This window comes from Herpailurus yagouaroundi, unplaced genomic scaffold (genome assembly GCF_014898765.1).
Source record: "Herpailurus yagouaroundi ecotype Mexico unplaced genomic scaffold, PumYag 77, whole genome shotgun sequence".
In the NCBI taxonomy this organism is placed as follows: Eukaryota; Metazoa; Chordata; class Mammalia; order Carnivora; family Felidae; genus Herpailurus; species Herpailurus yagouaroundi.
In genome coordinates, this window is record NW_024412388.1 from 91,613,809 (window position 1) to 91,626,565 (window position 12,757).

Below are 12,757 nucleotides of genomic sequence, written 5' to 3' on the forward strand. Positions count from 1 at the left end.
TTCTGTGCATAGGGATTCTCCTCACCAGAGTCCAGGGGTCTGAGAAAGCATCCTCCCCCCAGATTAACTCCTCAAAATTTTTTTTCACCACAACTAATTAAGAAAACAGTGCTAAGTGGACACTTCCTTTTCTTTAGTTAAATATGGTAAGATTGAGTATTCCTGGACCCCATGGGAATGTATCATGGGTTGTCATTCCCTCAAATGTGGGTATTCCTTATTAAAGATATCTACGAGTGTCAATCAAATTTTCATTATCACTGTTATCTGATGTCTCAACTCTGTCTCCTGCTACTGTTGGGGGAGGAAGAAGGTCTCCTTTACTTCCTGGATACTTCAGTTAAGAGTAGAAGCAGAGTTCAAAGAGCCTATGATCTGAGGTCCAGGCATAAAGATACTACTTTCTATGCTAGAATGGCTCAAAGTACTTTCTTGACTGTTCTACGGGTACAATCAAAAGGAAGAGAGAGGGGCATCAGAGGCATCTGTGTCTCCCAGGGTGCTTCTACCTTGAGCTACAACCCAGGTATGATATCTGACAATCAAATTTTCAGATGGCATCTGAACACTGGTTCCAGATTTTCAGATGGCATCTGTCTGCTTACCATCATCACCTGCTACAATATTCTTCTGTTCCTTATATTTTCCCTTTAAGTAATTTATCTTCTTAATATGTTCCCTTCTGCCTGACAAGATTGAACAACTAGCTCACTCTTCCACACCTGCACACACTGGCTTGTGTGAAGTGTGTTAGAAACCTGTAAATCATCCTGATGTCTTTCATTATTCCATCCTTGTAAAAAAAATCATTACCATGTTCTTTAATAATTTTGACATAACTCTGGGAAGTATGACTTCAGGTACTTGGCAATCTTGCTGACTATTATTGCCTAGACTGGGAATAATGAAAGATTTCCTTTTAGTTCCTTCAATTTGCTCTAAAGAAAATGCATTTTTTCTAAAGCATGTTGGGGTTGTTGGATAGAGATGAAGCCAAGGAGAAAGAGGATGAGATCCAGCACACGGGGGATGTGGGTGAGCTGCTTATGAATAACCTCCTCTCTGCATGTTTCTACTATATGTTTCACTGGAATCTGTACCATCAATAACTTTCTTTCTCCAACCTTTAAGGATCCCATCCAAACTGTTCATTAACTTTGCTTGGGCAGTCATAAAAACTCAACAGTTTTGAACAAGACTGATGAGGATGGATCTCAATTGTTTGCAAAAATTCAGTGCTGCTGCTTTGTAAGTCCCCAGTGCTTCAGGTTTCATGTTGTCTTACCTCTTACAGCAAAAAGTCTTCCTTGAATCCCCTAAAAATAGCAGTCCCCAAATATAGTGATGCTTAGGCTGGCACCTCCATAGAGAGGGTCAATTTGGTCCTGGCAGGAAAGGGCAAAGGGAGGCATCTGAGGCTCAGGTTCGCCCATGTTTGTGCTTGGGACTCCTGGCTCCAGATGAAGGCAGACCCAGGTCCACACTGATCTATGTACCACAATGTAGGGCCAGAGTGGTCCCCATGAGTGTTTAAATAGAGTTTTCCTTAAAAATGTGTTTAGGGACACCTGGGTGGCTCAGTGGGTTAGGTGTCAGACTCTTGATGTCAGCTAAGGTCATGATCACATGGTTTGTGGAATCAAGCCCCACATCAGGCTCCATGTTGACAGCATGGAACCTGTTTGGGATTCTCTCTCTCCTTCTCTCTGCCTCTCACGCCCCTCAAGAGCTCTCTCTCTCTCTCTCTTTCTCAAAATAAAGAAATAAACTTTAAAAATGTATTTATATATATTTTGTATATTTATCAATTCAAGTTTCATCTTTCTATAGAGGTTTTAAACAACTTAACCATATTCTAATTGTTATTTAAATGTCACTTTCTGTAATTCTATTTTATGCTCTTATTTTACTATTCCTTTCTTAATAGCATAATTGATCATTTTATAATGTATTAGAAGATTTAAAATACAAGAACAGTCTTTTTTCATATATGTCTTTGAAAAAAGAAAGTTGAACACCTTTATAGCTTCTCTCTTACCTTCTACACTTCCCATATATCTTTATCTGGAAGGTAGAGTCTATTAATTTTCACTTTTTATTTTTTATATCTTATTTAGTTCTAACAGTTATACCAGTTAAGATTTTTTGGCCCTAGCACTCCTTTAATTTTGGTGTTCTGTATTTTCATTTATTTTTATTGGTCTTTTTCCTATTTTTATAATGTTATTTAATTAAATCCAAGTGTTTCTTTTAAAAAACATCACATTAAGTGGCTAGTCCATAATTGGAACAAACTTTTACCTATGCTTAGAAATATCAGTATTATTTAACTCTTGAATGTTCATCATTGATCCCATGAGTCTCCTTGAGATATCTTGGGATATATAGAGATAATATCTACAGAATATGTGTTTATACAAGACTCAAGAATGATCAATTTGGATAAAAATAGGAGCATGTACTCAGGGAACTAGGTGCTAGGAAAATTGAAAAAGGAAAAAGACATCATTGCTGAGTTTAAAGTGTTAAGTTGTTAATGTATTTTCATAGTAGTTTGCATTTATACATTTTACTTAGCACATAGGCCTTTTTAAATGTCTCTCAAGTCCCAATCTTGGGAATTTATTTACTTTTGTTCTAAATTTTTTTTCTTTTAGATGTGGTATATATATACAATAGAAAATTACTCAGCCATAAAAAGAATGAATGGCAAATTGTCATTTGCAATGTGGATGGATCTAGAGGGTATTATGCTAAGTGAAATAAGTCAGTCAGAGAAAGACAAATACCATCATTCATATGTGGAATTTAAGAAACAAAACAGATGAGAGGCTCCTGGGTGGCTCAGTCAGTTGAGCCTCTGACTTCAGCTCAGGTCATGATCTCATGGCTCCTGAGTTCCAGCCCCGTGTCAGTCTCTGTGCGGAGAGCTCTGGAGCCTGCTTCTGATTCTGTGTCTCCCTCTCTCTCTGCCCCTAACCCACTCACATTCTGTCTCTGTCTCTCTCAAAAATAAATAATAAAAAACATTTTAAAAAATTAAAAAAAAAGAAACAAAACAGGTGAATGTAAGGGAAAGGGGAAAAATAAGAGAAGGAGGCAAGCCATAAAAGACTCTTAACTATAGAGAACACACTGAGGGTTGCTAGAGGGGAGGTGGGTGGGGGATGGGCCAAATAGGTGATGGGCACTAAGGAGGCACTTGTTGGGATGAGCATTGGTGTTATATGTAAGTGTTGAATCACTAACTTCTACCCCCTGAAGCCAATACTACATTACATGTTAACTAACTAGAATTTAAATAAAAACTTGAAACAGAAGAAAAAAAAGGATCACCATAAGGAAAATGTATTTTTTTTAATTTTATTATGTCATTGCTAATTTATTCACCTCTCTTTGTTCTTTGTTCCTATCTGCTGGTTCCTATTACTCACATAGTATATTCTCATTCTCCATCTTCTCTTGAGATTATTTATGTACACTGTTAAAATTCTTCCAGTCTGACTTCTATTTCATTGCGTTATTTTCCTCAGAGACAGTTCTACCATAGTATGTTGAATGTTTCCAATGCTGATTTCATATTTTATATCTTAGAAATCATTCTAGTCGTTTCTGGGTTCATTGTTAAGACCTGGGTTAAGTTTACTAAGCGTTGGTATGAGTTGTTTTTAAAGAAGTTTCTGGGAATTCACATGAAAGTTTCTCTTTAGGAGTTCATATTACCTTTAGTATTTTTTGTGATATCTCCTTTTTCTTTGACGCTTCAAAATATTTTGTTTGTTTCTTTGTTTTAAACTGAGAACAGGTTTTCTTTAAATGAATACTCTCTACTAGTTAGCTTGCTTGCTTCTGGGGAACAGAACTTGAAACAGACTTAAAAGCCCCAATGTTTGGAATGGGGAAGAAGACCAACTTAAGAAGTTTCTTTAGGGGGCGCCTGGGTGGCTCAGTCGGTTGAGCGGCCGACTTCGGCTCAGGTCACGATCTCGCGGTCCATGAGTTCGAGCCCCGCGTCGGGCTCTGTGCTGACCGCTCGGAGCTTGGAGCCTGTTTCGGATTCTGTGTCTCCCTCTCTCTCTGACCCTCCCCCGTTCATGCTCTGTCTCTCTCTGTCTCAAAAATAAATAAACGTTAAAAAAAAAGAAGTTTCTTTAGTTGCTTTCAAAACTCAAATATTTGCACAACACATTCTTGTATTTTTTAAAAAATTAAAATGCATGGTTTTATGCATTTAATTTTAAAAATTAAAAACATGATTTCATGTTGGTGATTCTATATCCCAAGAAGATGATTAATAATGAATAGAAATGTACATATGTGTGCACTTACTGGAAGCTATATGTTAAAATGTTCATAACAGCACATTCTTTCTCATAGCCCAGATGAATAAACAAAAAAGCAAACAAAAACAAATGTTCAGCAATAGTAGAAGGAATAAATAAATTGTGGCATATCCATAAAATGGGATATTAAATAACAGTACTACAGAATGTACTGCTAATAATACACATACTTACATACATAATATTGAGCAAAAGAATCCAGATACACAAAACTAAAACTCCTCTATGGTGACAAGAGAGATGGGGTGGTTTCATCTTGATGAGGAGAGCTATGACTGGGTGGGAACACAGAGGCCACTGTTTAGGAACTGGTAATGTCCTACTCAGGGCTCTGGAAAAGGGTTTCATGAATATGTTCACTTTGTGAAAAGTTATAGAGAACTATATTGTGATTTGTGCACTTTTTTGTATGCATGTTATACTCAACAGTCTATTTTAAAAATGAGGGGGGTGCCAGGGAACCATCTGTATCTGCCACTAATTATCAGTAACTAATTATCTGCATCATCTGTATTGAATACATTAACCAATGATAACATATATCACATGCTGTTAAACATGAGTAAGTGTTGCGCCTTAAACAAGGACAGGCTGAGATAATTCCAAGGAGGAGTCAGAAATGGCTTCGTATTTGAGGGCTGAACAATTGGGCCTTGGGGAGTTAGGTGATTCATAAATATTTGCAAAATGTGAACATTATTAGGCTGAATCTTATTTCTGACAATCAATTGAGTTACCACACTGGGAAAAGAAAGTACAGTATAAGCTTTTCTTACCAATTATGCTAATTATCTTTTGGGGAAATTCTGGACATAAGCATAGGTTTTGGGGATTTTGATTCTTATGAAATAAAAATACATGGGGCTAAATTTTGTTTATGTAGTCACTAGCGTGTTGCAAATAGGGAAAATGACAAACATCACAAAAGTGACATATACTTGCAAATTGCATGCTGCACAGATTTCTAATTCAATGAACTATTAACTGATTTATCTTTGCATTTATGCTTTTTGATTAAAAAAGCATAGTGATATTTTAGAAATGCAGATGTAAGAAAATATGAGAAGAAGAAAAAGTATATGTACCCAAGTCTAAGGTGACCTCCCTACCATGGACTAAATCTATCTGCCTATCCGGGGTCTAATTTCACTTTCAGCAGCATTACTCAAAGAATAAACAGAAAAATCCAGCAAGTCCACTAAATGTGGACTTCATTAATCAGCTGGCAAACACAACCATGTCTAAAACAAGTCAATGATTATTTCTATTGGGTCAGAAAGCAGAAAATCAAATATAGAGCGGTTCTGGATTTCAAGGGTAGTGAGTTATCTGAGGCCAACATCACTTTCCACAAGTATGCTTTCTCCCTGCAAAAGATATTATCAGTTACCATGGGGTAGACAACTCTGTCCTCTTCAAAGGAATTTGGAAAATGATGTCACTTACAACAGATAAACTGTGAAATGTAAATGAGGGAGGGAGCAGATGTAGTAGCAAAAAAAAGAAAAGTACCCTTAAAAAAAGAACTTTAAAATTAATTCTTACCTCATGTAGCTGTGACAAATAAGAAGCCACAGAAGAGAGATAAAGGAGGAGACCAGTGGGATGAGACAGTATATAGGGAGACAGTCACATCAGCAGAAAGCCATGCCCCCTGTGCCATTCCCTCTCCCTCATCATACTTCCCAGCTTTGGCACCTTATGTAAATGTACACCTGCTTCACATAGTTCCACAGATTCCCTCCACTCTCCACAGAGGCTTGGAGAATTCCCCAGAGGAGCAATGGTGATGTTGGGGGGAGGGGGGATATCCTCTGTTCACTTGCTCACAGTGGGCAACCTAGTTAAATAAATTTCTTATTGCAATCTCCAGTTGCAAGTAAACAAAAGCAAATGAGGAGTATATGAAAAAATGGAATGGATAAATGTGGGAAAGAAAGGTCACTACATGCATATTTAGTGAAAAATGTTTCATATTATATTTGCATATCACCACAAAATTAATTTCTAGATTTTGAAGTCAAAACTGTACCGGATCACTGGCATTCCATACACCAGAACAAACCTCTATTTGGTAGCATCAGTCACCCAACTAGGTCACGCAGAACAGCCTGAAGGCCACAGGACTTCACTTTGTAGTTCATAGTATAATTCTTACGGCAGCCTTCTCACCCATACAAAGCAGAGACTTTAAGGCAGAAACCCTCCAGGAAAGGAAATATAGTAGTATGTTTTTGTTTTGTTTTGTTTTGTTTGTTTTGTTTTGTTTTGTTGTGTTGTGTTGGACTGGTTCATTTCCAGGTTTCTGTAATCAGCTGGACAAAAAAAAAAAAAAAAAGAAACCCCCACATGCAGAGATAAGAGAGAGTGGGAAAGAATGCCCAGATTGATTTTGTTTTGGGTTTTGGGTGAAAGGAATCTATTTTATATCCACCCCCAATAGCTAAACAAGTGAAGGGAGTTAGTGCTCAGTGTATATGGTATGTGAGGCAGTGCATCTAACCTTGCTTAATATGCACTTGCTGTGTGACTTTAGGCAAGTCATTTCCTCCCAACCTTAACTTTAGTGTACCCTTTGTATAGTGTGGTTGGTAATAATACCCCTTCCTGGGATTGTTTCAAGAATGTAATTAGATGATGCCTATGAAAGCACTTTGTGAACTCTAAAGTGCTCTGCAAATATAAGGGATAAAAGATTGGAAAGCTGCCTCTCCATGGCTCCTTCTCAAATATTCTCAGATATTAACATTTTAGTGGTGAAAAAGGAGTGCTAATATTTCTCATTGGCACTTTCCTACTGCAGAAGGAAGTAATCTAAGTAGAAAGAATATATTTTTCCTTGAGACTCAATAAAGCTATTTTCATTTTAATTGGAAAATTGTGGCACATAAACATTTTTATTTTCCCTGAATTGACCCTTTTGGGAAAAAAAAATTAAAAGTTGTTCACCATTTGTCTAATGGAAAATTCTGAAAGACTGTCCTGGTCTTGCCATAGCCTCTGTCTGACCTTGCAGAAGTTACTGTCCTTCCCATCAATCAGTTCCATACAACAAATATTTATACAGCCTCAAATATATGCCAAGTTCAGTGCTAAGCTCAACCTGAGGAACAAAAAAGAGAGCAAAAGACAGTCCTTCACACGCAAAAAGTTTACAATGTGACATTTTTTTTTTTAATCTCCAAATGGAAGTGGTAATCACTGTGCTACCCACCTATCAGGTTTGTTATGAGGATGAAAAGCTAACACGGGAGAGTGCTTGGCAAATTTGAAAGTGGTACATAAATGCAAAATGGTATTATTACCAGACATAAAACCATCAGCAGCATATAGATGGTGAAAGAATACTTAACAGAGAACGAATGAAAAAGGATTAATAGAGAGCCTCTTCTCCATGTATACACAGAGATATGCATATATCATTTCATCCATACAATGGACTGGTTAGGTGGATATTAATTGCTGCTTTTGACCAATGGGGAGATTGAGACTTATATCAGCTGAAATGACTTTGCTAACAAATCAGAGCCACTGCGAAGACTCTACAGAAGCTATTGATGTAAATTGTGCATTGGTTCGAAATCCACACGTTTTTACCAGGGAAAGGAGTTGCCAAAACCTAACAAGCAGCAATAATCAGCTGGAGAAATGGCTAAAAACATATTTTGTTCAACTTGTTTTAAAAAAGGCATTTGAAGGAAAGGAACAAATTGAACTAACTTAATTAATATTGCAACATAAAGGATTCAAGAAACATATCATTATCTTTTCTGAAACCCCTGAACATAACTCGTGTCTAGAATAATTTTTATTTAAAAGCAAAACCAGTGCTGTTTCCTGAATCCTTGAGTACTTGGAATGGATTGCAAAACTGCACATTTCAGTACTCACATGGTTAAAAGAATCATTTAGAGAGGCCTTCATAAAATCAAAATTTCTGTAGTCCTTTCTGTATGGATTAGCATACCAAGCAAAATACAAAAGGTAGCTTAAAGCCCAGATATATTAAAATCAAGAGCTTAACTTCTAATATCCTCTCTCCAATCAGGTATGGATTTACAAAACATTTTACTATGGTTGTTATTTTTCCTATCTAAGACTCACAACTAAATCCACCAGTCTGAAAGATTGTTGAGTTATATTGGTATGATTTTCAAAATTTATTTCCAACATATAGCAGAATGAGATAAACTCTAGGGGTATGTAAAAGCTGGAAACCGCTTAGACGCAGCTAACAGGAACACATATAAATCAAGCAGCCTGAAATTATAAATATGTAATGACGATTTAGAAAAAAAAAAAAGTTAAATGATTGGATCTCTTGCTGACCTAAATGGCTATGAATTAACACTTCTTTCTCACAGCAGGAAGACAACTACTAATATTTATCTAGCATCTTCTAAATGCTAGACCCTGCGGTACATGCTTTTTATATGTATCTTATTTACCCCCCCACAAAAACTCTATGAAGCAAATAATGTTGTCTTCATGTTTTAGCCAGATGACTGAAGTTCCAGATGATAGAATTGAGATTTGGAATTAAAATAATGGTCCAAAAACATACAACTAATAAATAGAGCCAAGATTCATTTCTGAGTCTATCTATTCACACTTCAATGTCCTACGTCCCTCTTGCATGTTAAGTACCTTAGAAAATCACATCTCTCCTCTGTGTGCCATTTGCAAAAATAAAAAGCTCAAAAGGCAATGAAGATAATTCCCAATATAGGTTCATTCATTCATTTCACAAATAATTATTAAGTACCTGCTCTCTGCCAAGACCAGTAATGGGCAACACATTAGTGAAGGAAACATACATGGACTTTGTTCTCATGGGGTTGATTTTTGTCTGAATTATTCCTCATTTTGAACTAGAGGCATCTTGAAATAACCCAGAATTGAAAAGAAACTAGACTCTACATAGTAAACCAGATGTACGTAGTCTGTCACCCACTGTCTGGTGACTCAGGCTAAATAGTAAGTACATGGAACCCAGTTTTGTCATCTATGAAACAGAGATGATAAAAATTATACTATTTACTTCCAAGTGGTGTTATGAGGAATAAACAACATAACGCACATGAAATTTCCATGAGCATTTAAAAACAGATGATACATACATATACGTATGTATGTATGTATGTGTGTATGTACAAGCATTAGCATTCTGCTTACTAAGGAAAAGATGCTACGTCTTTAGCTTATAAGAAAAGCAATTATGTGACATGCTGGCAAGTTTTTACCAGACTGCAAAGATTTGAGAATCTTGCTCATGTGGACATGCAGAGGGTCAAAGCAGGGGTAGATTGTAGGAAAATATGGGACTGGAGAAATGAACAAGAGAGAGAGAGACAGTAGGCATAAAGACTTCTGAAGATATATTAAGGAATGTGGAATTTCTCCTCATGATAAAGCAATTGATATTAAGAGGCTCTGATTTTAATTTTGGCTTGGGGGTAGGCAAGGAATATTACAATCAGACTTGCCTTTCAAAGACACCTCACTGATTTCTAGGTGGGCAGTGAGCTGGCAAAGTTAAACCAAGAAGGTGAATAAGAGGATGTTGAAACCTCTAAGCTAGAGCTTTTGCTGAGTTACCATGGCCCATGACTGAAAATAAATGAGTACTATAAACTATAAGCAGACTAAATAGCTTGCCAAAGAAATGAAACACTAATTGAGAAGCCAGATGAGTACTGAGCAAAGTGAGGAGGGGCCTAGAGGTGATTAAAGTTGTATCCTCTGGCCCAGGCTTATAGGACTTCCAGATTTGACTAGAATAATCTCTCCCCTACCCAAGGTCTCCCAATTATCCTTTTTGTTCAGACTGGGGGGAAAGGCTGAAATGCAAGCACCATCTGTGAGATGGTCAAGGCCAAGAGGGTGCAGCATTTACTTAGTAGGGGCAGGGGTCTTCTCTGACTGAGAATTCATCAGTGAATTCCAGCCCTGTCTTTGTCATCATATCCTCAGCACTCAGAGCATCTCCTCTCTGTACACAGTGCTTCTGCAGAGCAAGGTACTTGTGTCTCCCACAGGAAGATAGATTGATTCATTTTTGCGGTATCATAATATTAAACAGCTGGGCATTGCTTCTCACTGTCTCACTTCTCATACACTTCTGCTTTGTCAGCCTTAAGTCCCATGGCTAAATACTGTGAAAACCAGACGAAATGTGTTATGAAAGCAACTACATTGATGAACAAAACGTATAAACCCTCTGGATATATGTGAAAAATCCAACAATTTTGGATTTTTGCCCTTTTCCAAAACTCTAAAAAAAATGTTCTGCTGATACAAAGCCTCATATTTGAATGATCTTGTAACTTCATAGTTATGATGACCATCATTCTCATTGAATTCATGATTATATCAGTTATGCAACTGGAACATAGAAGTTAAATAAACTATTCAAAATTCACAGATTGATTAAAAAACTGCTGGTACTTAAAGGCAGATCACTTGACTCCAGGATAAATTGCCAACTCCTAGACCTGGTGCAAAGGCTCTGCTTAGCCAAACTGGCCCCTTGATCAAACCATACAGTAGGCTCAAAGGCAATCTTTGCTCAAAGTCAAAACCCCATACATGAATCTTCCCACTATTACCTTTGTATTACCTGTGGACTTTTTGTTGATATTGGGTTGGTAACAATAATATAGTACGGACAGAAACAATGATAATTGAGCATCTGTGGCATAATGGTTAATATTAAAAGAGTAAAAAAAATTAATAGAGCAGCAGTAGCAAGGTGATTAAGCATGCAGGTTCTGAATGACACTGACTAGGTCAGTGCACTGGCTCCAACTTTCTTTGACTAACTGCATGAGCTTAGGCAAGTTACTTACCATCTCTGCTCCTCTCCTTTTTGTTTTTTAAAAATAACTCTATCCTTCATGTGTAAGAAAAAAATAGGTACAGGGGATCATAACAAAACCATCTAATATAAGAGATTTAATATAAGCATTAAAAGAAGTAATACATATTTAAGGCTCTGACATACAGTAAACATTCAATGTGTTGCCTACAATCATTATTTAGAAAATATATGTATGTACCTATATTATTGTATTGTTAATATATTATTAGTATTATTATTGACATTGTTGCTATTACTATCATTATTGGAGTATTTTCTGGGTCCCAACAGCCCCATGAGATAGGTAGTCAATAAATCTCCTTAATTACTCAGCTCTTATGGGACTAAGTCAGAATTTGAACCAGATACGCCCAATACCAAAGTCCAGAAAGCCTTGTGTATTAGTTTCCTATTACTCCTGTAACAAATTACCACAAATTCAGCAGCTTAAACAGCACAAATTTATTATTATACAGTATTGTATGCCAGAAGTCTAGCATGATGTCACTGAACTAAAGTCAACATTTATCAAGTCTGTGTGCCTTTCTGTGTGGGAGAATCCATTTCTTTGCTCATTCAGTTCCTTTGCAGAGTTCAGTTCTTTGTGGTTGTCAGACTGAGGTCCCCATTTCCTTACTGGCTGTCAGCTGAGGACAATTTCCATTTCTAAAGACAAACCATTCTTTGCCTCAAGGCTTCCTTCCTTCATCGTCAACTGGAACAACAGAGAGTCAAGTCTATCTCACGCCTTGAATGTCTCCTGCCTATTCTAATATTACATTTCTCTGACTGACTCTTTTGCCTTCCTCTTCCATTTTGAAGGGCCCATCTGATTATGTTGGGTCCACACAAATAATCCAAAATAGTCTCCCTATCTTAAGGGTAATGACCTTAATTCCATCTTCCAAGTTATTTTTGCCATGTAGTGTAACATATTTACATGTTCTAGAGCTGAGGGCATGGGCATCTCTTGTGGGCCATCACTATGGTACCTCTTATTTGTGCTGGGAACAAGCTGGAGTCAGAGAAGTAAAGCTGCCAGTGACAGAACATTATAAGCAGGAGTTTAAAATTAATCAAACTTTCTAAAAGGCAACTCTAATTGCATACTAAACCTGTGGCCAATGGTGAAAGCAAGAGTGTGGGTTCAATAGGTCACTTTTGTGAGACACAAAGCAAATTACAAATTTATTAAAGTAGTAAATAGGGGAAAGTGAAAAAAGTTAAAAGAAACTATGGGCAAATATTAATTTCACAGTGCTAAATAAGTTCTTTTAAAAAATGCTTTAATATTTATTTATTTTTTGAAAGAGAGAGACAGTATTTGAGCAGGGGAGGGGCAGAGAGGGGGAAAACAAAGACTCTGAAGCAGGCTCTAGGCTCTGAGCTGTCAGCACAGAGTCCGACGCAGGGCTCAAACTCAGGAGCTGTGAGATCATGACCTGAGCTGAAGACAAACACTTAACTGACTGAGCCACCCAGGCACCCCAATAAGTTCTTAGTTTAAAAGAAAAGGAAGGAAATATTTTTAAAAGAGGATTAATAAAGTTGAGTA

At 37.0% G+C, this 12,757-nt stretch overlaps 1 pseudogene; it reads right to left on the reverse strand.

Moving 5' to 3' along the window:
* Window positions 1-220: 220 nt before the first annotated feature.
* Window positions 221-12,757, reverse strand: part of LOC121017907 (BRISC complex subunit Abraxas 2-like) — a 28,678-nt pseudogene continuing 16,141 nt past the window's right edge.